The sequence below is a fragment of the Hesperophylax consimilis genome, chromosome 24, assembly GCF_061612785.1.
Source record: "Hesperophylax consimilis isolate HC1 chromosome 24, BYU_Hcon_1.0, whole genome shotgun sequence".
Classification (NCBI taxonomy): domain Eukaryota; kingdom Metazoa; phylum Arthropoda; class Insecta; order Trichoptera; family Limnephilidae; genus Hesperophylax; species Hesperophylax consimilis.
The window spans coordinates 20,645,480-20,669,354 of record NC_142859.1 but is presented as its reverse complement, the minus strand read 5'-3'; the positions used below and the strand labels follow the sequence as shown (position 1 = coordinate 20,669,354).

Here is a 23,875-nt window from a genome sequence, read left to right as displayed (position 1 = left end):
TTACATAATTTACTGCATAATACAGTGACAACAGAAGGTTATTATTTTTAAAACATCAACACAAAAATAACATTTTTTTAAGTTCACAAATCTACAAGAAAACAACAAATATACGCAATCGCTCTTCAAATATGCTAAATAAAAATGTTATTCAGGTATCTCTTGAACACAGGCAAACTTATATTAAATATGTCGATATTTGAGGTGGATTTGTTTCCAAGTGTGTGAAAGCGAGAAATAGGTGCATGTATGTGATAGTTGGGACTAAAGTTATTGTTGCAGAATAATACATTTTGCCTGCTCTAGTAGGTACTCTGAAATCTAAGTTGTAGGAGATCACAACAGTCTACTTTGGAGTGAATATTGGTATTGATAACTTAAAATAAATATTATCACATTTAAGTGAACAATTTGTTTAAGAAAACGTTAGACACAACGTGTTTTAAATTTAAGATTTTTTTTTCTATTTACGTTCATGAAATCACTACGTAACCTTTTTGTCAAAAGTATACCATGCTAACTACAAATTCATATTAAAGAAATTAAAATCGAAATCGTCAACTTATTCATATTTTTACGTAACCGTTTAACGTCATACCCGGCAGTGTTGCTTATTTTTTATTTTTATTTCGTATCATTATCGGTTTGGCTATCGACAGCGCAACCGTGCTCGGGATATCGTTAAAACTCGTCGGAAGTTGAGCCTAACGATTCGATATTATTAAATGTAAACTTAATAAAAATCTAACCAAATATAATCGGTCTACAAAAAGAAAAAAATAAACGAGTCTTCCCGTTCGAAAGAAGTAAAAATCATCAGCGGTAAGATCTTAAAAAAATATATTCCTTTTATCCCAAAGGAGTGACGAAATTTGTGAAGTGTTATTTTTAAAATGTACCATACTAAGTTTGTAAATTTATTGCTATAATATTATGTGATATTTTTATTAACACATCTGTAACCGTTGTACATTATTACAAGTTAAATAATAAGACTTCTAAGTGTAGGTAATAGTTAAATATTTGCATATTATATTAAAATAGGATACGGATGTGGTGAACTATATAATAATATAATGACAGGTAATGAATATGATAATTTACAGTCAAGGACGTTCTTATCAACTTATAATATCTTTATATTTTAATTGTTAGGTGCAAAGTTTTCGAGTGAAAATAATTGGGTTGATAAGAAATTATTATGGTACAGCAAAATACAAACTATAATATTGCGCAAAACACATTAAACAGATAATTCCAGAAGTGTATTTCTATGCAAATTTAAAAGAAAACTAAATCCGTATTTAGATTTTACAGGCCTGACAACTTACTCTGTTATTGGGTACTAGCGCAGACCCGTACATTCAGACACGTGGTATTATAATTGTAGGATTTGTGAAGAATTTATAAAATAAATAAAAAATCTATTATCAACAGTGGTTTTGGATTAAACCTTCCTACGAGGAACTCTACCAACCAAGCCAAATCCCAATTGGATAAGACCGTATATATATGTTTTCTTTTCTTTATTCGTAAAATATATTTGAATACAGTTTTTTAAATGCTTTTTGACTACCACACTAGACACATGTCCGTATATAAACTGATGTAATAATATAATATAATAATATAATATAACCTCGTTTTAAATGCTTTTTTTTTTTGGTGCTTTTTTTTTTTTTTGAAATGCCTAAAACCAAAAAAAAAATGCACTGTCATTTAAAACGAGGTTATCTGCCGAGTTTCTGCTCGATCAGATGTCGGGAAGTGAGTTAATTTCCGCTTCCAACATATGCATACATTCACGAAAACAAATGTGAAATTCATAGAGGTGTATTTAAAATGTATATATTTGCCTTTCAAATGAAGAAATTAAACCTAACCTAACCTAAGCTAATGAATTTTACTAAACTTGACATAATAAAAATACAAGACAGGATTATATTATACTAATCGAACACAAAATGTGGCACCGCTTATGAAAATGATAACCATTCAAATAATACCTACACTTAATCTTATTCTATTCTCTATCCAACATTAGAACAACCCGTGGACGCGCATGTCTCCGCCCCTTCTCCCCACTCCTAAAAGGACGAGCGTTAACACATTCATACCCACTATTTTAATAAATTAATTATTTAATTTATTTTCCTACCGATAAATAAAATTAAAAATTAAAATATTTTAATACATTCAAATAATGATGATGATAGTATTACAATACATATTGTACTTTATTAGGCATCAGATTTATCAAATCGGCTAAGAAATCAATACAAAGTTGAAAATATCATCATTGCCATTAAAAAAAAAATAATTTTCCTCAGATGATTCATTTGAAATTTCAAAAGCTAACGAATTATCATTATTGTCCTCGAGTTCATCAACAATGTGATCGATATTCCATTTTTTTTTCGATACATATTTATTATCATTGTCCGTTGAGGTTTGTGCACCACCTATAAATATAAAAAAAACCGATCAACACCAACATTCACAAATTTTATACATCTATTACCTATCTATATCCTTGAATTATAAAAATGCATTGTTGTAAATCGAATAGTCATACAAATAACACATAAATAATGTTTACCTGTCCTTTTTTGTTTTTCGTAATTGGTGATAATGAATTCGGACATATCGGCTGAACATCCATTTTATAGCAGGGTCTGAATGGGTTAATTTCGCTAAGCGCGGGCACTAACGACTAACGAATTGTCAGCGAAGATTGCCGGAGATAGCCGAGCGATGGTGAAGGAAAGGAGCGGGGGGGTGGTATGCGCAGAACGAACCTAATTTGGTACTCCAACAGGTTGTTCTTTAGTTGGACAGAGAATAGACTATGGTCCCGATGCACAGAGGGCTGAAAATCGCCTTTCATAGACATAGAGACTTGAATTTCCAAGGGTATTTTTTTGGCTAGAAATGGATTCAGCTGATCATTACCATGCTATAAAATTTTGTTCGAAGCAATTGCGTGTACAAATGAAGGAGTTATCATTTTTTTAGTTTTACATATGAGTATGCTTTGTCTAGTTTACAATATTTTATTTGCACTGCAAGCCTAAAAGCATTTACGCATTAAAATGAATCATCAACATTAAAAAGTGTTTTTTTCAACTTTGAGGATTTAAAAAAAAAATCACAAGTTGCGCCACAATACGAAGTATGTCAAAAAATACAAATAAATAGTAGTATATCTGTGTTTAAGGATAGAATGGCCAACCTTATGATTCCAGAGAAAGCCTCATTTTTAATGTTAGTGCCATACAAATTTTTCTTTAAAAAATGATAACTCCTTCATTTGTACACGCAATTGCTTCGTACGAAATTTTATAGCATAGTAATGATCAGCAGAATCCATTTCTAGCCAAAAAAATAGCCTTGAAAATTCAAGTCTCTATGTCTATGAAAGGCGATTTTCAGCCCACTGTGCGATGCGACAAACCCTACGTCATTGAGTACACAGATGAAACTACTTTTAGTGAGATAATACATTTAGTAAGCCTTAAAAATTTCATGGAAATAGTGAAAGAATTTTTACATAAAAATTACGTCATAAGCTACATGAACGGGAATGTTTTTTTACGATAAGAGCCGATTAGCAGATGAAAAGAAACAGATCTGCCAATCCTGCTGCAAGGCTTTAAATTGGATACAAATTTGTGAATTTTACGTATACGAATGAAACCAATGAAAAACTGCAGTCTATATCATCCCATTGAAGAATTTCTTGGTCTGCCTACCAGCAGTCTGGCAGATTTTTGTGTACGATTTTTAAAAGTGTTATTTTTGTTGTCATTCAATTATTTTCATTTTCTTTATTAATATTTTTATTTCAACTTGTGTTTAAAAACATAGATAGTCAAATTTAAAAAAAAGTGATAGTGATAATAAAATAATCAATAATGAGTGTTCTGATCGGATGGGCGAATTAAAATCCGTTAATATTACATTTATACGTATATACCTAAACCGATAAATGAATGCAATCTGTTGTACCTACATACCTCGTGATTTGTAAGAAATGACGGCTTATCATTAAGCTTCGTTTACACCAAAGTCTTCCACTAAGTTTTCCACAAGCTGCGGCAATTTGTTGCCTTTTCTACAAAATACAGCAACTTTTTCTGTCTTCCACTTGTGGAGAGACAAATCTTCCACTAAAGTTTGGCTTCCCGCGGAGTGTCGGTAAAGATCAAAGAAAGTTGACAACTAAAAGTGGAAGATTTGATGTGGCGCGCTTTGCGCTAGCAACTTGTAGGAAACTAATGGAGACCTGTTCCCCCTCCACGCAAACTTACAAACTTCAATAACAAACAGTGAAATGGTTGATTTTGAGATTTTAAACAAATAACCGAGACTTGTGTACGAATCATCAGTAGCCAAAAAACGTAATGTAGCTGCTAGCTTTTCTTGGACAGGTACTGCTTTCCTGTAGTTTGTGTTCACCTCAGCTCACCACTCAACGGATCTACGTCATCTTCTCGGAGATCAGCTACACTAATGCCTAATTCTTGACACTACTGCCTTTCGCGCCAATTCTTTGGCAACAAGTTTTCCATTTGTTGTTCTAAATTTGAGAAGAGCAACTTTTAGTTGACAACTTTGATGTAAACGCGGCTTTAGGTGGTGATAATGAATTTGATAATAATTATTAATCAGTTATTAAAGTTCAAATACATGATCAATTATTACGTATCATAATGAGAGTTTCTAGAAGTAATTAATACTTACAATTATTATTATCTATTTCTAAATCAGCTGATTGACATGTTTATTATAAGCAAAAACATTTCAAAGATATTTATTTATCAATTATTTTTTACAAAATTCGAACTTAATGTGACCTTACAGTGTTTTATAAATTATGAATCATAAATTTGTATTTTCATTTTTTTAAGTAGAGTAAAGACGCCATTTACCGGGTAGTTGCCCAATTCCGGGTACCCCTTTATGTCGAAACTGGTGCCAACTGCGCGAACTAATCGACCGGTAAAACAGAGATCTTACCATCCACCATTATAAGGCGAAGATCGACAACCGTCACTCGCACGTTCATTAAGTGGCAGGCATTTTTGCAAAAAATCTGATAAATAGTTTATCAAGGCAGTTTTAACACGGCATATTTTGATAACAAGGGTAAGTGTTTTTCAGAGTTATTATTATTTTTCTTTTAACCTATGTAGTTAAGTTCACACGACATGCATTTTTTGGACATTTCATCGCTCTGTTACGTTTCTGTCATCATTTCGTTGTTCAGATTTGTGATATCCACAATACCGGGTACCCGGTAATGGCCAACTTCGGGTACCCGATAAAAGGCTTAATTTATTCAGCTAATATTTGTTTTAGATGGCAACTTCAACACGAAAAAAATGGGATCCTTCAGATATGAAAAGAGCTATAGAAGCTGTTCAAAACAAAACGATGGGATATATGAAAGCAGCCCGGGAGTTCCATGTCCCACAGACTACTTTAGAAGATTACGTGAGAAATAAGAAGCAAATAAGTTGCATCGACAAACTAATTTCCCAGAAGTCTGGAAGAAAGCCTACACTGTCAGCAGAATTTGAAAAACAGCTTGTGCAGTACTGTATTCAAATGGATGAACGGTTATACGGACTCACTCTCGCTGATGTCAAGAGTTTAGCTTTTCAACTTGCCGATTTAAACAAAATACCACATCCGTTTAACGTCGAAAAAAGGTCTGCTGGTGCAAAATGGCTTAAATTATTTTTACAGAGACACCCCCATCTTTCCAAGAGGAAGCCCCAAGGCACGTCTTTGGCACGTATTAAAGGTTTCAACCCAGACAATGTTTCAAAATTTTTTGATATTTTGGAGGCACAATTAGACAGTGTTGATAATTCCCCAACTAGAATTTACAACGTAGATGAAACCGGTATCAGCATTGTGCAAAGTAAATTGCCAAAAATATTATCGCTGAAAGGAAAGAAGCAAGTCGGAGCTATAACATCTGCAGAAAGAGGAGCCCTCATAACTGTTATAACATGTATGAGTGCATCTGGCAACTACGTACCTCCGATGCTCATATTTCCCCGTAAAAACATGAAAGCAGAACTCATGGATGGAGCTCCTCCAGGAGCTATATCGGCGTGCCATCCTTCAGGCTGGGTTCAGCAAAATATTTTTACTGATTGGTTTCGCCACTTCGTTAAATACACAAGGCCTTCTAAAGGGGATCAAATTATTCTTATTCTTGATGGTCATTACTCGCATACACGAAATATTGACGTAATCAACATGGCCCGCGACAATGGCGTTATAATAATTTGTTTACCCCCACATTCAACTCATAAGATGCAACCGCTAGACCTAGCTTTTATGGGGCCATTTAAAACATATTATTCAAAAGCTGTAACTACGTGGTTGAGGAATAATGTCGGAAGAATGGTGACTCCATTACAAGTCGCAAGTCTTATGGGGCAAGCATACCAACGTAGTGCAACTGTTGAAGTGGCCATCAATGGTTTCCGCAAAAGTGCATATTTCCTTGCAATCGTTTCATATTCAGAGACCACGATTTTGCTGCTCACGATGTTCCAGAACCGGAAGAATCACAAAATATTACGCTAGAAGCTGAGTTACTTGATTCTGGCACACATCTCACTCAGGCGTTGGCAACTGTTGGCACTGTAGATACCCCTGCTGCATCTTCAAGCAATGATCCCATTAGATGTATTGACATTAAAAAACTACCCACTGTTAAACCTAACACAAGTAAAAGAACCGGATCTGCTTGTTTAATTTCAGGATCCCCATACAAAAACAATTTAAGTGAGTCTTTAGCTAAACAAGATAAGAAAGGCGTCAGTAAATTAAATTTGGTTAAAGGTAAACAACGCACTATAAAAAAACAGACGAAAACTGAAAATACAACGAAGATGAAACGGAAGCAAAAAAAAGTGGACACATCAGATTCCAGCAGTGGTGAGAGTAACGATGACTCTGTTATTTTCATGGATACCGACGATGATCCAGATACCGATGAAGAAGATGCAGCGTGCGTTTACTGTAACAAAGCATATTCATCTAATTTCAGAGGAGAAAAATGGATAAAATGCATTGCATGTAAAAAATGGGCTCACGTAGAATGTTCCGATAACGGGAATTTCGATTTCATATGTGATATTTGTCTTAACGGTTGAACTTAACAGTACGAAAATAAACATACTTTTTATAACTTAATTAACTATGATTTATTAAAAAAATTATGCGTATTACCGGGTACCCGATAAATGGTAGGCATCCTATCACCGGGTACCCGATAAAAGGCAGGTATGGTACCCGATATAAGGACCTCTTTTTTTCAAAGACAAAATTTCTCCTTTCACATATTTTTCCTTTTGTGTTTTTAAGTACGGCCGCAAAATTATTTTTATTGTACATACATGATAAAAGATTAATACAGTTATACACATACAAACTCATTTTCAGAAAATTCAATCATTTCTTCGTTTTATGGCTGATCAAAAAAAAGTACCCGGTAAATGGCATCCTTACTCTAATCTTTCGTAAGAATCTTAAAATATTCCAAGAGAAAAATTGTAAAGCAGTATCTAGAAGAAAAACATAACTTAGAGTTAATCTTTGTTAAGTAGCAACATCGTATCGATATTCTTCCTTCCCGTTTCCATAATCCATATCTTTTACTTATTTTTAAGTAGGTTAGTTTTTTAATGATTTTCATTGCAAAAGGGAGAAATAAATTAATCAAATAATTAAATAACTTTATAGAGTAATATTGCATATTTCTTTGTCCAAAAGTCGTTTTAGTTGTATGTTAGTGGAAAGTATGTTGTAATCAAGATCTTGTGAATCGACCCGAATTTGTATGTTGTAATGAAGATATTGTGAATCGATCCGAGTTTGTATGTTGTAATGAATATCTTGTGAATCGATCCGAGTTTGTATGTTGTAATGAAGATTTTGTGAATCGATCCAACTTTGTATGTTGTAATGAAGATATTGTGAATCGATCCGAGTTTGTATGTATGTGTTTGTGATTTTGTTTGTATGTTAGAGAAAATAAAATTAACGTTTAGGAGTGTGTGTATTGATGCTTATGCATTTTCACTGTGGATACCGTCGCCCCGGGAATCATTTATTGGATAACTAACACCTCCGCCATAGGTCATCCCAAGTGGTTCGCCAAGTTTTGTGACTGTAAGAGTGCACGGGTTTATGGGGTGAGGTTTATCCGGGTCTTGGCTACGGATGCGTAATCGTAACCCGGGAATATTTATATTTCTTTAAAAAAATGTACTTACCACTCATGTTTACTTGACGTGGAATAAGTTAATGAGTATAACCTAAAATTGTAATATTAATCATTTAAGACAAAATAAACGACTCTCAAACGAAAAATATTAGTCTATGCACGTCGCCCTTTAAATTACTATTTATAAAAACGGCGCTAAATAAAATACAAATCATCCAAGAATTATTGATTACAGTAATCACCTACTTAGGACCTAGGCGTTTACTGGTTTTGACAAGGGGCGCCAAAATTTTATAAGCACAAGCGCCGTTTGTCTCAGGGTAGGCCTTGTGTTCATGTTTATAGTCAATGGACTCTACCTACTGTCACAGTGTTCGGACGTACATTGGGAGGAAAAGAGGTCTACATTGAAGGTGACCAAAATAATAGACACATGTAGCATTTTTTCTAAATTTTTTTTATTTTTTTTATTCCCCGGGGAAATTTTATAGTGATTAAAAAAGAGCTATGATTATATTAACTACTTTTTCACGATTGACCATATTAGATTAGATAAGGTTATTAAACTAAGTACTTTAATTACTTTTAATTGTAAACATAATATCTAAAATTGTGCGTCACTAATGTATTTCTCAGTGTGCATTACGGTAAGCATTAGCAGTATCAGTGCATACGAATAAACTGCAAAGTGCATTGTTGCACTTAACCGATACGGTTACTAGGACAACAACTCATCTGGACCTGAACAATCGGTATCTTCAAAGCTATTATTATTGTAACCACCGAGCGGAAAATTCTTAGAATTGTGTTCTGTCTATCACTTGTTTCGAGTCATAGAAAGAGTTCAGCTAAAAATTGTGTTATGGTGTACAATGGACGTTTTACACAGTTTTTTTTTTCGTCCAGTTTTCATACGGGTTGTCTTTTCATAATATGAATTCATGATGAAATAATTAATGTGTTCTATTTAAGATATTGCTTAACCCTTAAGTGACATCGTGGTTCGATGGGACCCACATCGATACTTCCCCCCTCTGCTCCTCTCATCCTATTCACTATTGAGCCGCCACTCGGTTTTTGACCTTTAGTTTACCTTTGGTTTTGACTTTCGGGTACCTTCCTACATTCTCACATAAGTACAAAGTCTATTCACGAGAGTCATATGGGTCCCGTGGACCCACGATTTTTTTTTTCTATCCTTTTTGTCAATATGGCGAGTCAAAACTCCAGACAAAGAAGTTTAAATATCATATTAATCTCAAAGATAGACACTATTCAAATTGATCCTCGTTTTATTGTTGTGTTCAAAGTGTTCCAAAATATTTTTTAATTCTCTGATAGCAACTATATGTATGAAATCGTAAGTATGAATATAATGATCGTGTAAAAGAAATAGATTTAATGTGGGGTCCTGATATAATTTGCATGTGGGGATCGGTATTAAAAACAGCATCGTGTAAAAGGTTCATTAGGCAACCACCGCTCAGGTCGGCCAAGTCTGATACCTTCAACAGATTGGATGTACCATCCAGTATGTGCGTTGTGAAGTTTGGAAACAGATCATTGTGCGCGTTGGGTCCAAATCCTTAAATTAATTTTAGCATTTAAAAAAAACTCAATTGATAAAATTAATTTAAGGATAAATAAATTGCGCCTCTAAGGTGATTGATTCCCTAAACGGTGCTGCATACAATTTACCATTAATTTACAGTAGAACTTTTGACTCCTAGGCCCGAAAAAGGCCAATGAAGTTGATTATCCGTTCAGGAAAGAATGTCGACATTTGACAACAGTTTGATCTCTTTCAACAGAGTAAGGGAGAATACTTTTCTTGGGCCCACCAGACTCGCCCATAATACACTTCTATCTGCTGATCCCTTCAGTGACCGTAACACTGCAACATTATGGATATAATTATTCTAGTTGTAAATGAGCAAGTCTCATGCGCTGTTAATTTAAGTTTTATAAGTGATCTATAACACGACATGCATTTTTTTCAATAATCTCTTCACCCTTTTGTGTTATTATCGTATATATATTATTAAAAAGTTATTGTTTTGTTTATTTTACTGGCCATACTTTCAGTGTCGTCCTGGTGAAATACCAGTCAGAATCGAAACTTTGCTTGAAACGACTTCAGCTATGTTTGTTGACCAGATCTGAATAGCCTGTACCTCCCCAATTTCCTTTTTCCCATCTCCTCCCCCTTATACTCCTTCAATTTAAGTAAATTTGAAAACAAAATAACACAAATTTACGGACAAACATTTCAGTACTAGGGCATTAAGCATTCCAAATTTTATGGAAAAATATTTCAGTACTAGGGCATTAAGCATTCCAAATTTTATGGAAAAATATTTCAGTACTAGGGCATTAAGCATTCCAAATTTTATGGACAAACATTTCAGTACTAGGGCATTAAGCATTCCAAATTTTATGGACAAACATTTCAGTACTAGGGCATTAAGCATTACAAATTTTATGGACAAACATTTCAGTACTAGGGCATTAAGCATTCCAAATTTTATGGAGAAACATTTCAGCACTAGGGAATTAAGCATTCCAAATTTTATGGCCAAACATTTCAGTACTAGGGCATTAAGCATTCCAAATTTTATGGACAAACATTTCAGTACTAGGGCATTAAGCATTACAAATTTTATGGACAAACATTTCAGTACTAGGGAATTCCTTCGATAGTAAAAATCGCAAAGTACTCTCCAAAAATTATTAATAACACATTTCGTTGTGTTATTTAATACATTATAGATATGAAAAAAATCAGTCTATCTTTAAATGCAACTTAGGCATTTGTCGAGAGATTTTTTCTCCCTTTTTTATTATAAGCGCTCTCCCTCTAACATTCGTATTTACATACCTTCTTTTCAAATGCTTATTCTTGTTGAACGCTTACTACGGAGTCTTGAGTAGTTAAAGCATAATAATAATGTTATTATTTTTTATTAGAGGTAAACCACATGTTTACAAGACATGGTTTTATGCAAACACGGTGGTTCCGTGCACCTGACCGGCAATTAGAAGGTGGGGGTTCAATTCCCGTCGGCGGCATTTATTTTTATTCGGAAGATTTTTTTCAATTTATATTAACTACCTTATTTATAAAACTAACCCTTTGAAACCTTAAATAATTAAGAACCGAGTGAGAATAAAATCTAAATCAGTAAGCAAAAAAAACAATCAAAAAATTTAAATAATTATCTAAGCGGTGATGGAAGGGTTAACACACAGCTAAAGCGATTTTAAGTAACCTTTGATTCTAAATGCAGGTCTTTCACAAGGGTGATACTGATAGTATCTTCCACTCTGGAACTTGTCGCCATCCTCTTCCACCCAACATGATGCCATATGGAGGATATGGATACCACATCCCAACAAGCTTCGGGCAGTTGGGACTCTTGTGCCCAGTAAGTAGTAACATAAATTAAATAGCCATCGAAGCTTTAAGTTTCTAATTTGTTTTTAATTACATACATTATTTCTATTCGTTTATTCTATCTTACTTATATTAATTAATATGGCTCCTAAACTCCAGTTTGAATCTATCAATTATTGCAGACTTTATGGTTTCCGTCAGCGCAGGTTTCCGTCCTTCTTGTACCTATATAATTTTAGTTGAAAATAATTTTGGTCATACGTTATTTATTATTTTATGCATAAATATCATCGTGTTCAAGGTCAGCATCTGTTTCACTGTAAGCCAATTTAGCTATGTAGTATTTCTTCAAATCATTGAACATAATCTCGTGAGAACGTTTGGCTTTGACCCACAAGCCAGACTGAGAAAACATCTATTGTGTTCAGGTAGTTGCTAAAAGTATTGTTATTTAATTAAATCACGTAGCCATAAAGTATAACTAATCGACATCAATTCTATCGATTGTCACGTTTATAACACCTCATGGTAATATCTTAATAACATTGAATTGCAGGAAATTCACTAGAAATTTCCAGCATTTTCGCGAAATATCGCATAAAAACACGTTGCTATGTTTATCTGTTAAGGTTAAACGTAACCTCGGTTATAATCTAAGATTGCAATAATTTGATAGTACACTTTTTACCAATTATGCTTTAACAAAACTCTGGTTCGTTACCATATAACACAACAGAGGGTTAACATGCAAATATTAAAAAGAAATATCGATTAATAAATACAACCCATCTAATAACGGTTTACAAAAATATGTCAGAATAAAACAAAAAATACAAAAAAACAAGCGACAAAAAAGTTTGGGTAAAGTTAAGTCAAGTGAAAAGAAGAGATTCGAGAAATTTTGTGAAGTTCTCTCCAGTCAAATATGTTTAGAATCTTGCTACTACAGTTTGTAAAGTTATGCAGTCGACACATTTCCACAAGTGGTGGTGCTTTAGAAAGGAATATTGAAAGTTTCGGGGTTTCACTGTAGACGGTGATTGATATTGATGTGATATTTTATTGGTAGATACTCTTAGTAAACAACCATTCAGAATCGAAACGTTGTTGCCCGAAAAGACTTTTGTCGTGTTTAGTGATTAGACCTGAATAACCAAGAATTTCTCAATGTTTATCTTTTCCATTACTTTCCTCTTACTTAATACGCTGAATTGTGGATGCCATAGTTCCGTTGGGTCTGTGCAGTTGTGCCATATTAGCGGTATTTGTATTTGATAAATAAATAAAAATAATTTCATAACGATGTCTTTTACCACGTACTAATTAGTTACCCCTATGAAAAATCGCTTATAGTTTTATAAATATTACGGTAGTATTAAAAATACAATAACATCAAGAGTTTACTGAAAGATGAGGGTTTTAGATCTGGCCTTGGTAGATCTTTGTCAGAATACCATTCAATTGTTGCATTCCATCGTAATTACTGCGAATCCTTTCGCTTAATAAGGCGTTATTTGCCATTGTCCTAGTCTTATCAGTAAGGAGCTAATTATCCTTAGGCCTTGTGCATAGACTTAGCTTAGTTAATGTGAATTATTTATGATTACGTAACTGCTTTGTTGTAATAAAAAATAGTACGATGATCTTAGATAAATGGATTTCAATTATTATAATATGTCATTGTTTAATTTCAGAAGATGTATACTTACAAAAACGTTCGAACCGAGCCACGAATTACGGAAAAGGGAACGAAGCAACCGCAAGCGGTCTTCCGCAACATTTGCTGTTGCCTCGTTCGTTTCCTGCAAGTCAAGGATCAGCTCGGCAGTTCGGCTCGCGTGTTTATAAGCACCCTTAGGTGTATAATATATGCGTGTATGGGAGCAATTGAATCAGGCTCAATGGGAGCAGATGCTCTTAGAGTTGGTGTAAATAAAGCACGATTGGAGTAATTGACAGAATGGAGCAGGCACTATTAGAAAAGTTGGAACTGAATGGAGCTGGCACGATTGGACCGATTGGAACAGAGTGGATCAGGCACTATAGGACAAGATGGAACAGAGTGTAGCAAATGGAGCAGGGACAAGTTGAAACAGTATGGTATGAATGGAGCTGGCATGATTGGACCAATTTGGATAGAGTGGAGCGAATGGAGCAGGGACAAGTTGAAACAGAATGGAGCAAATGAAGCTGGCATGATGGACCAATTTGGAGAGAGTTGAGCGAATGGAGCAGGCACTATTGGAGAAGTTGGAACGGAATGGAGCAAATGGGGCACGCACGAAGCAATTGGAATAGAATGAAGCAGACATACGAAACAGAATGCCAAAGTTTTAGTTTAAGGTGTGTATCTAGCACGGTCGATCGATAAAGGATTTGTCGATAGTGTCGATAACTTGTCATCTTTCCCGAGCACGACTGCAAATCGCAAACATACAAACAACAGTAGTTCAAGTCGAATAAATTAAGAACACACAACAGTTATTTTGAACTGTTATTTGTTAGTTGGCGATCTGCAGTCATGCTCCAGAACGATGACAACTTACCGACATTATCGATAAAACCTTTACCAATCGACCGTACTAGATACCTAGGAAGGTGAAAAAATGATTTAAAGCGCTGATTAGACTCAAAATAAAATTAGTGCTGGAATTTTTCACATAATTGATCATTTAACTCAATATCTTTCTACGTAGTTGCGACCTCTCTAACGGCACAACAGTGTAAGCCCAAACTCGTGCTTACGATATAAGATATATGTTTATTTGAAAATTGATTGAAGTGCATTTAATTAATACATTATTTATATAATTAATAATAATAAGTTGCTTTGTTTTATATTTATATGTTTACAAAAGCACATAGAACACCTTGGCTCTAGGGTAATAGGTTACACAAGATTACGTACGATGATTATTTCAATAGGATCTAATCGTTCACACGATCGAGGCGCGCTTGTGAAATGAGTAGGCAACTACTATGCACCGGTGCCGAACGGATCAAAGACGATAGTTCCTCGAAGCTTCTCCTATTGAAATACCGGTAGAACAAGGACAGAATTCCCGCCTGACGCCTGTGTTCTAAAGATTACAATCCGTTTATTAATATAGGAAAATTTATCAAACGGACACATCTATGGACATCTTTTTCCGACAGTTTTCTCGCTTAGCATGATGCTTTTATGCCACCGAGGTCGTACCAATAAAACACATTTATAGTTTCAAATTTCTTTAAAATTATTTGTCGTTGAAAATGCATATTTTTTAACATCCTTAGCACAGAAGTGACCGAATTGCATTACTAATGCACTTAGACGCGGTGCAGTTAGTTAAAAAGTTTTTTTTTTAATATCAAAATTGGCACGTACATTGTATTGTCACAACCGAGTCCTTCATGCTCGGAATTGCAGATTACATAAGAACTATTTTTGTTTTAATTTTGGTAAAACAATTTGTGTGGAGATTTTAGTAATGCCGGCAGCTTTTCTTGCTTCAAATCCTCTGGTTTATATGACTCGCAAGGAGATACCGTGCATTGCTCTCTGTGTGATAGCTATTTTTTATAATTCAATTTAAGTACAGACTGCAAATACTTAAACATGACAGAAAACAACTGTTCCTAGGCAGGCACTTACCAAGCGATGCTAAACGACCAGAAATCGTTTAAACACCTATTAGAATTTCTGGCCCAAAGCATTCACATCATTTTGATTCTCACATGGAGAAGAATGAGTATTGCTAATTTATTAAAAATCACTTCACATTATTGGTAATCGGGTTAAAAACGTAATTAGAGGCCGTTTACTGAAAAACTTTTAGTAACTTGGTAATATATCGGAACACGTGTTCGTGCACCCGAATTACGATTTTAATGAACAATTGTTTCGACATCCTCATAATATATTTGTATTTTACTAAAAGTATTAGGAAACCTGTTTATTAATTTGGTTAAGAAGTAGGGTCCCGTTTTTAACCGGATTACAAATAATTTTAAAAGATTCTTAATAAATTATCAATATTCATTTTCTAGCTTGCACGCGTAATGTGACGATAGTGCAAGTTAGTTCAAAATCACTTTTTTCCCCAGTTACCAAACACAAACAATTATATTTCCTTTTTGATTCTAAAGGGACAATCAATTAAGGTTTGCTATAAATTGACAATTTTCCAAAGTGCTTTGCCTTTTGATTTTTACTTTTTTAGCTTCTCAAAAAAGAGCCCGTGAGGTGGGAATTATTAAAAAATTACATTGCCTTATTAATTATTTTTAAAAAAATACGATGATGTTTCTACATAAGCGAGTAAATGTCAAAAATGACACACCAAAAAGGATATTTTCCTGTTTCCTTTTTTTACTGATTTTTACTAACAGCCCTCAATCCTCCCAGTGATATTTTAAAATTCAAACATATATATTAATGACGACCTCCGTGACTCCTCTCTGTATAAATGTTTCGGATAGAAATCTCGTTTATACATTTTAAATTTGGTTTAAGTTTTTGATTAAATATAAAGGACAGATAGCTAAAACTGAAGCTAAGGCTTAATCCAGAGGTGAACCCAAAGCTGAACCTAGACCTGAAGCCAGGGCTGAAAGCAGGGATGAAGATAGGGCTGAAGTCAGAGCTGAGGTCAGAGCTGAAGCCAGGGCTGAAGTCAGGGCTGAAGTCTGGGCTGAAGTCAGGGCTAAAGTAAGGGCTGAAGCCAGGGCTGAGCCAGGGCTGAAGCCAGGGCTGAAACCAAAGCTGAGCACAGAGCTGAGGCTAGAGCTGAAGCTAGCAGTCGACAAAGGAGTAAAGATATCTACCCTGATGTATGACAGTGAGGTAGAGTAAGGATGAAAATAAAATGTAACCATATTCAGATTAAGATTAAGATATGCGAATATATGACACGAATGTGAATGGTAGAAGAAGCTGGAAGTACCCAAGGAAGACTGAATACGACCAAGTGTACCACATATCCGAAGAGTCAAGAACCATAATAACAAAAGAGTGTGTATTCTCATACATCTCCGATGAACGAATGCAAATAAAACAAGGAGTGTATTCCAGGACCAAGTTTTTTGGCGGTCCATCCTTGCTACCTATACCTGCGAGGAAACGACGTGGTGGTTAGTTTTTTTTTGTTAAATAGTTAAAAAAAAAAAGTTAAAAAAGGCGCCCTGGATCGCTTCCGATGGATTTCTCATGAATTCTATTATTCCTTACCGCAGAGATATAATATATTAATAAATTTCCGGTCGGAAAAGAACCGCAAACAACAAATCGGAAGATTTGCAATAAAAAAATAAGCCATTGACCACAAACCACAAATATTGCTGTATTAGATTGGATAATATACAACACGTAAATAATCATGTAAGCTGTTGGTAGTACAAATGAAAATATATTTTAGGTACCTTTAAAACATGGTTATCTTTTCGAAACCATAAGTGAAACGAACATCCTTGCAAAACTCCTTTATGCTTTTGCGTCGTTCTATATTCCATTTTTAAATACATCTATTTCAATTTAGATTTTTCTTGATTAAATGAACGAATGAAATTTCGGAAGGGGAAATTAACCCACTTCCCGACATCCGATCGAGCTGAAACTCGGCAAATAGACTCGTTGTCGATGACAATCTATCAGCTGATGGCACTCATGTACACACACACGATGTTTCTCTGAAATTTGATTACATTATATGAAATAAATGTCGGCACTATCCAATTAAGATTCGACGAAGATTTAGCGGGGTTGACTCCAATCCCCGGAGAGGAAGGGCCAATCCTCAGCTAAACGAAAAAAAAAACTTTGTATTGGCTACCAGCCGGCACAAGAAATAGCGCAACAATTATTGGAGGAGCATTTTGCACAGATCTAAAAAATGTTGTCCAAATGGAGGTATTGTTTTTCAACAAGACTAAGTTCCATGTTACATATCGAAGGTTATGGTCAAATATTTAATAGATAAGTTGATAAAATTTTTAGACTAGCCTGGTAATTCACCCGATCCGAACCCTACACGGAGAAACATTATCCTGTTAAAAAAGTGGCAGCATGCCAACTTCCTGATAAAATATTAGTCATTCAGAATATATCGAGAACACGTGCTCTTTTCCTAATACATATCATGAAGGAATGCGACAATATCAGTGAATCAAGTATTTGTATGAACACGTATTCTTTGATACTTTGGGGCCTACTCTGAATCTTTCGAAACTTTCCTGCCGCTGGTTTAGCCACATCACAAACCCGTATTTTACCTTCTCTTACGGTTTTAAAAAAATCCTCGTCCTCCGGTGCTATACACTCGGTAAATATTTATATATTGTAATTACTTAATGCAATAAATAAATGGATTGCGGAGGAATACCAAAAATTTTAACTCTGTGTTTAGTATATTTATAGAGATATTTTATTAATTAGAGACGATGTTCACTCAGTTGACAGCACCGGCAAGGAAAGGTTAAACCACGAACTTATTGGTTTGTTAACCCGAATGATACAGAGTAGGCCCCAGGAACTTTTTCAATTCACTCGTAAGAATGGCCTGCAGTCGAATAATTTGACAAGATTTTTATTAAATTAACAGTATTTCATATCAGTAAGTTTTCTCCTTGTTTAGAGAATTCGTATGCCATACGTAATGATAGATGCCCACGAATGTAGCACTGGAGAAAAATGATCAAGACTCCATGGACAGCCAGAAGAACAAATGTGTCAATTCTGAAAAAACTGGGCACCCACAATAGGTTTGCATCTGCCAACAAGGTACGACACGTTGTTTTCCAAACTGAGGAATTGGAGAAACTCATAGTCACTGGCAAAGTTTTTTTGCAGGAGAAAAAGAGAAAAGTCAACAATGCGCAGGAGAAGATGAAAGAAGCTGTAATTCAGATCTGATTTCAGAATGACAAGATCACGGAAAACTGACAAAAAATTGACGATTCCATTCAGAAACGAGTGAAAGTTGTCATTGAAGTCAATGGAAGACATTAATATCTTATTAATTAAAATGAAACTCGTATGACTAAAAAAATTAAATATAATTCATTGAAATCCCGTAGAGCTTTACAGACATAATACAGAATACAGATAAAATAATGCAGAAATGTAATACCTAAGTACATATTATAGTAAATATCATTATATACATATAATTACTTTTCATGTTAATTTGTAGTTACATTGTTGTAGACTTTATATAAAGGAGTACAACAAATTTACCATTATATTTGAAAAAAATGTTTTTAATTTATCAGACATCGACCAACTTCATTTTGCACACCCAGAGTTTTAACTCTGTTTTGTTTATCATCAAATGAATCAGTTCTATTTGAGCAATGTATTAAAGCGAATTAATAATTCGAAATTGTTCAGCTAAATAAATCTACAAAAACGGAGTATATATTTCCCAAATTTTGGATTCTTCTTATAGGCGCGTTGTAGAAGAATTGCTACAATAATATGGTAGTTACTGTCTTGTAACTGTCCTGCCAGGAACATGGAACGAAATTAAATGTAGCAACTCAAGGGTATTCAATAACGAATTAATATTTTTAAACAAACACATCAAATCGCAAATAATTCTTCTTTCCGATAATTTCAATAAATTTTATAAATAAAAGGTAGCCGTAATCCAGAATTTATTTTGGATTCCTTCAATGGTGTCTGAATGAACTTCATAATTTGGTGAACAAACTGTGGAATTATACTCGATATAACTCCTTACTAGTGACATATACAATGTTTTTAGAGTGCAGATATTGTTAAAATCATTAGATAATCTTAAAATAAAGCCCAAAGCTTTATTGGATATGATTTCTATATGCTTTATAAAACTGAGTTTCATATCAAACCATACACTCAAATCCAAGTTATTGATTTCCGAGACAGAAACTCACGATATATCAATAATAGAATAATTAAAAATTATAGGATTCCTTATTCGATAAAACCTCATAATTTCACATTTGATTGTGTTGAGTTGTAAGTTATTTTCTTGACACCATATAAGCTGTTTGTACAAGTTAGTTGACAATATATGGCAATCATTAACATTTCTTATCGCCTTGAATAATTTTAGATCATCTGCAAACATTAGGACATGAACATCATCGAAAATATATAAAACATCATTAACAAATAACAAAAACAAGATCGGTCCTAAATGTGACCCTTGCGGAACGCCACTTGTAGCAATGAATTTATATGACGATATGCCATCAATTTTAATAGCAAGTATTCAATTCAATAAATAACTTTTTAACCATTGATAAAGTAATCCATCTATACCGAGTTTATGAAGTTTATACAGCAATAAATCATGATCAACGTTGTCGAACGCCTTACAATCAGTATAAATTAAAACAACCTTATGTTTAGGAGACATTGATTCTGATTAATAGTTTTGAAATATTAACAAGTTAGTAAGAGTAGATTTTCCGGCAGTAAAAGCATGTTGTTTAGGAGAAATTACTTAGTTTAATCTAAAAATATTTTTTTTAAAGAAGTTTTTCAAACATTTTAGCAATTGTCGATAGAAAGCATATCGTTATGTAGTTAACCAATTCGTGTTTATCACCTTTTTGAAAATGAGGGTGAGGAAACTGAATTTCCATGTATTAGGAAAAAAACCTTTTTGTAAAGATTGATTGAAAATCAAATACAAAGGATATGTTAGATTGGTGGCATAATTATTCAAAAATATAGAAGGGTCCACCACTTTTGACTTTATCCAGTAGTTTTAGTTCAGTCAAGATATCATTATATTCTATGTGAACAAGAGAGAAATTAAGATTATTATCATTAACAAAATTTGATCAAGCATTAACAAAAGTTGGAATATGACAGTCATAAAAACACTTTTAACTCTTGACAGGCCAAGATGCCAAACAAAACGTCTGTTACCAAGTGGGTCTTCCAATGACCCCATCCATTTTTCTGTATTATGGGCTTTTAAACTAAAGAAATCAATAACAATCAAAACAAAATCCTGTTCAGGGTTGATCAAAGCAAAACGAACTCTAAGCAGAATTCTTGCCTGAACAGACTATGCAAAAATTACAATAGCATATTATCCAAGGTTGATATTTTCAGTTGCGAACTTACCAGATACAAAAGTTCCATAAAAGAATATTTCTCTGATGGTTTGTGAATAATGTTTATGTCTCTATTGTTTAATATAAGGAGGATAGTAATTTTGGGTGCAAACTACTCCCCCACTTGGCTGCGGGATAATGAGGCTGCTAGAATAATAGCTAAGCCGCCGACCGCTGATCTGTTCCTTTATAACGCATTTGTTCCTTTATAAAGCGGGCATGATAAAGTACCCACTATTTACCTATATAGTAGGTACTTAAATAGCTACCTAACTAGTTAATTGTACACAACACATTTTATGTAACTTTTGTTTTCATACAAGGAATTACAATTCGTCCAAAGAAATGATGATGACAATCCTTTTTTTATATTTTCTTCGTACACAGGTACTTACCATTATATTGAAAAAATGTAAGCCCCCACAGTCTTGAAATGAAAACGAAACGTACAAACAAATTTACAAATAGATAAAATCCGAAACGGTCGAGTTAAAACGGAACGTTGCTTATAAATAAATAATGTGTGCTTCCATTAATTAACACAATAATGTAACCATAAGAATCTTATCACTCTATTTATAAAATAATATTGCCGTTGAAATTAACAACAAATATTTAGATTTATTTACATGAAGCTAATGTATGCATTACAAAACAGAATATAGTTGAAGTTAGAAGTCTTCTTTGGTCTGTGTTAACGATTGATGAACATTGGCGTAACCAGGGAGTTTGCCTCTCCACTTTCGATACAATAAAAAAAAACAAAAAAAATTATACTTTTCCAAAAATAAAAAATGCAGAGTTTTATGCAAACGTATAATTCTTGCAGAAGTTTTTATTCATATCATTGACCATTTAAAACATTTTGCCACAAAAGGCTACAAACATTAGTAGAAATATACAAAACAAGATTATAAACTACTTGCACTTGATCAAACAAATAACTCGGCAAGTGTTTTTCAATTCTTGCCAGCGAATCTTGTGATATATCTTGATAACTCAACGGATAACTAAGTATGTCGACTACCTACGGCAGTAAATATTATCTGCATACCCTTTAGGTGATACTTAAATACATTATTAGTGTGTTCAATTCATCGGATGGTCCTCCATCAGTACACAAACAATATTTTCCGCTTACTGTGGTAGTAGTAAGAGATTTTCAAATATTGTCAGATTATTCGTAACCCGAGAATGTTTGTCTTTCTTTTAAAAAGCTTAAAATTAATTTTAATTAAAAATATAAGTATATCGACATTTGCTATACGGCCATATATCCTTTCTGCATATTTACCAATGAGGACGTACAGAAGAAATAATCCTTCAGGGGATCAACTGTCGGAGGGATCAACTGTCGGGGGGGTCAACTGGCAGAGGGATCAACTGTCCGAGGGTTGAACTCTTCGGGGGTCAACGGTCTGCAGGCCATAGACATATGAATATTCATATGTTTGTGCTGCAGGCCAACTGTCGGGGGGCCAAATGTCTGGGGATCAACAGTCAAGATTTCGTCTCACCCTGCAGGACTAAGTTGCCAATGTTCATGCCGGTGTGGAGAACAATCTTGCTGCTGAACAGAATCAATTCGCATATCGACATTTTTAGCTTTCTTGAAGCTGCCTTTAAAAGGCAAGATCTGCCATTACTAATATAGTTGATATACTTACTGTCTATATTTATGTATAATTGTTGTCATTTTAAATCATTAGTTTTTTTCCATGGAATTGCTGGTTCATTTTTAGTTTACTATCGTAATGCCATGCATGTAAAAGCCCGATAGGGCGTTAATAAATAAATAAATAAGGGTTGATTTCATAACTTCATTATGGACTGCTAGACTCGTTGCCTTTGGCAACTTTTTATTAGTCACTACTGAATGCAATCCTCAATTGTATACATGTTTGTATTCTCCCTTCGCGACGCATTCTGAATTTTGGTTTTCAGGTTCACAACTAATCTCATCTGGCAACCCTATTCAGAAACTCATTTGGCAACCATATTCCTAAACTCATCTGGCAACCCTATTCCGAAACTCATCTGGCAACCATATTCCTAAATTCATCTGGTAACCCTATTCCTAAACTCATCTGGCAACCCTATTCCGAAACTCATCTGGCAACCCTACTCCTAAACTCATCTGGCAACCCTATTCCGAAACTCATCTGGCAACCCTATTCCGAAACTCATCTGGCAACCATATTCCTAAATTCATCTGGTAACCCTATTCCTAAACTCATCTGGCAACCCGATTCCGAAACTCATCTGGCAACCCTACTCCTAAACTCATCTGGCAACCCTATTCCGAAACTCATCTGGCAACGCTACTTCTAAACTCATCTGGCAACCCTATTTCTCAATACATTCGCGCCATCTGCTAAATGTAATAAAACAACAACTCTGACGTTGGTTCATAAATTTTCCATTCGCTCATTTAGGAATTCCTTTGACCCTCATGCGATTAATAAATGTAATTACTTTGCAAAAAAAACCCTTTTGACAACCTCGCAAACATCTGCCGAGGTCAATCTCCCAAATAACATTGACACCTAACCTTCACACGGATACTAAAGACGGGTTGTTTCTGCGAATTTGAACAATTCATCAAATTTCAAAGTTAATTTTCAAGTTCAGTAAAAGATTGTTTTAAGTTCTCTTATTATTTCAGTTCTTTCAAGCAACTACCCTATAATTATATAATAACAGAACATGAATAGGAATTTAACGGAATCCGAAAATGAACGTTGAAATTTGATGAATTGTTCAAATTCTGCGAAACAACCCATCTCTAGTAACTAACCTAAAACCATTTCTATCCTTATTTATTCACATTCATACATCGTCTTGTACGCATTTTCTGTTATTTATTCAAATTCATACACCGTCTTGTACGTATTTTTTGTTATTTATTCACATTCATACATCGTCTTGTACGTATTTTCTGTTATTTATTCACAACCGTACATCTTTACTTTTTTATTTAAACAAATAAAAAATCAACTTATTATAAAATCTGTTTTAAATTTTCTAACTAATAAACTAATTGCTCTATCTTTCGGACCGGCTAGTAGCCAATTTCAAAGAAAAAAGCATTTTTTTAGTTTGACTGAGGATTGAAGCTTAACAAAAATTTATTTTGTATATTA

The 23,875-nt window shown here is 34.1% G+C and overlaps 1 protein-coding gene across 1 annotated transcript in view; it reads right to left on the bottom strand.

The window, feature by feature from the left end:
- LOC149412054 (multicopper oxidase 3-like) overlaps window positions 1–23,875 on the bottom strand; it is a 128,042-nt gene that overhangs the window by 78,683 nt on the left and 25,484 nt on the right. The gene's annotated exons all lie outside the window — the stretch shown is intronic.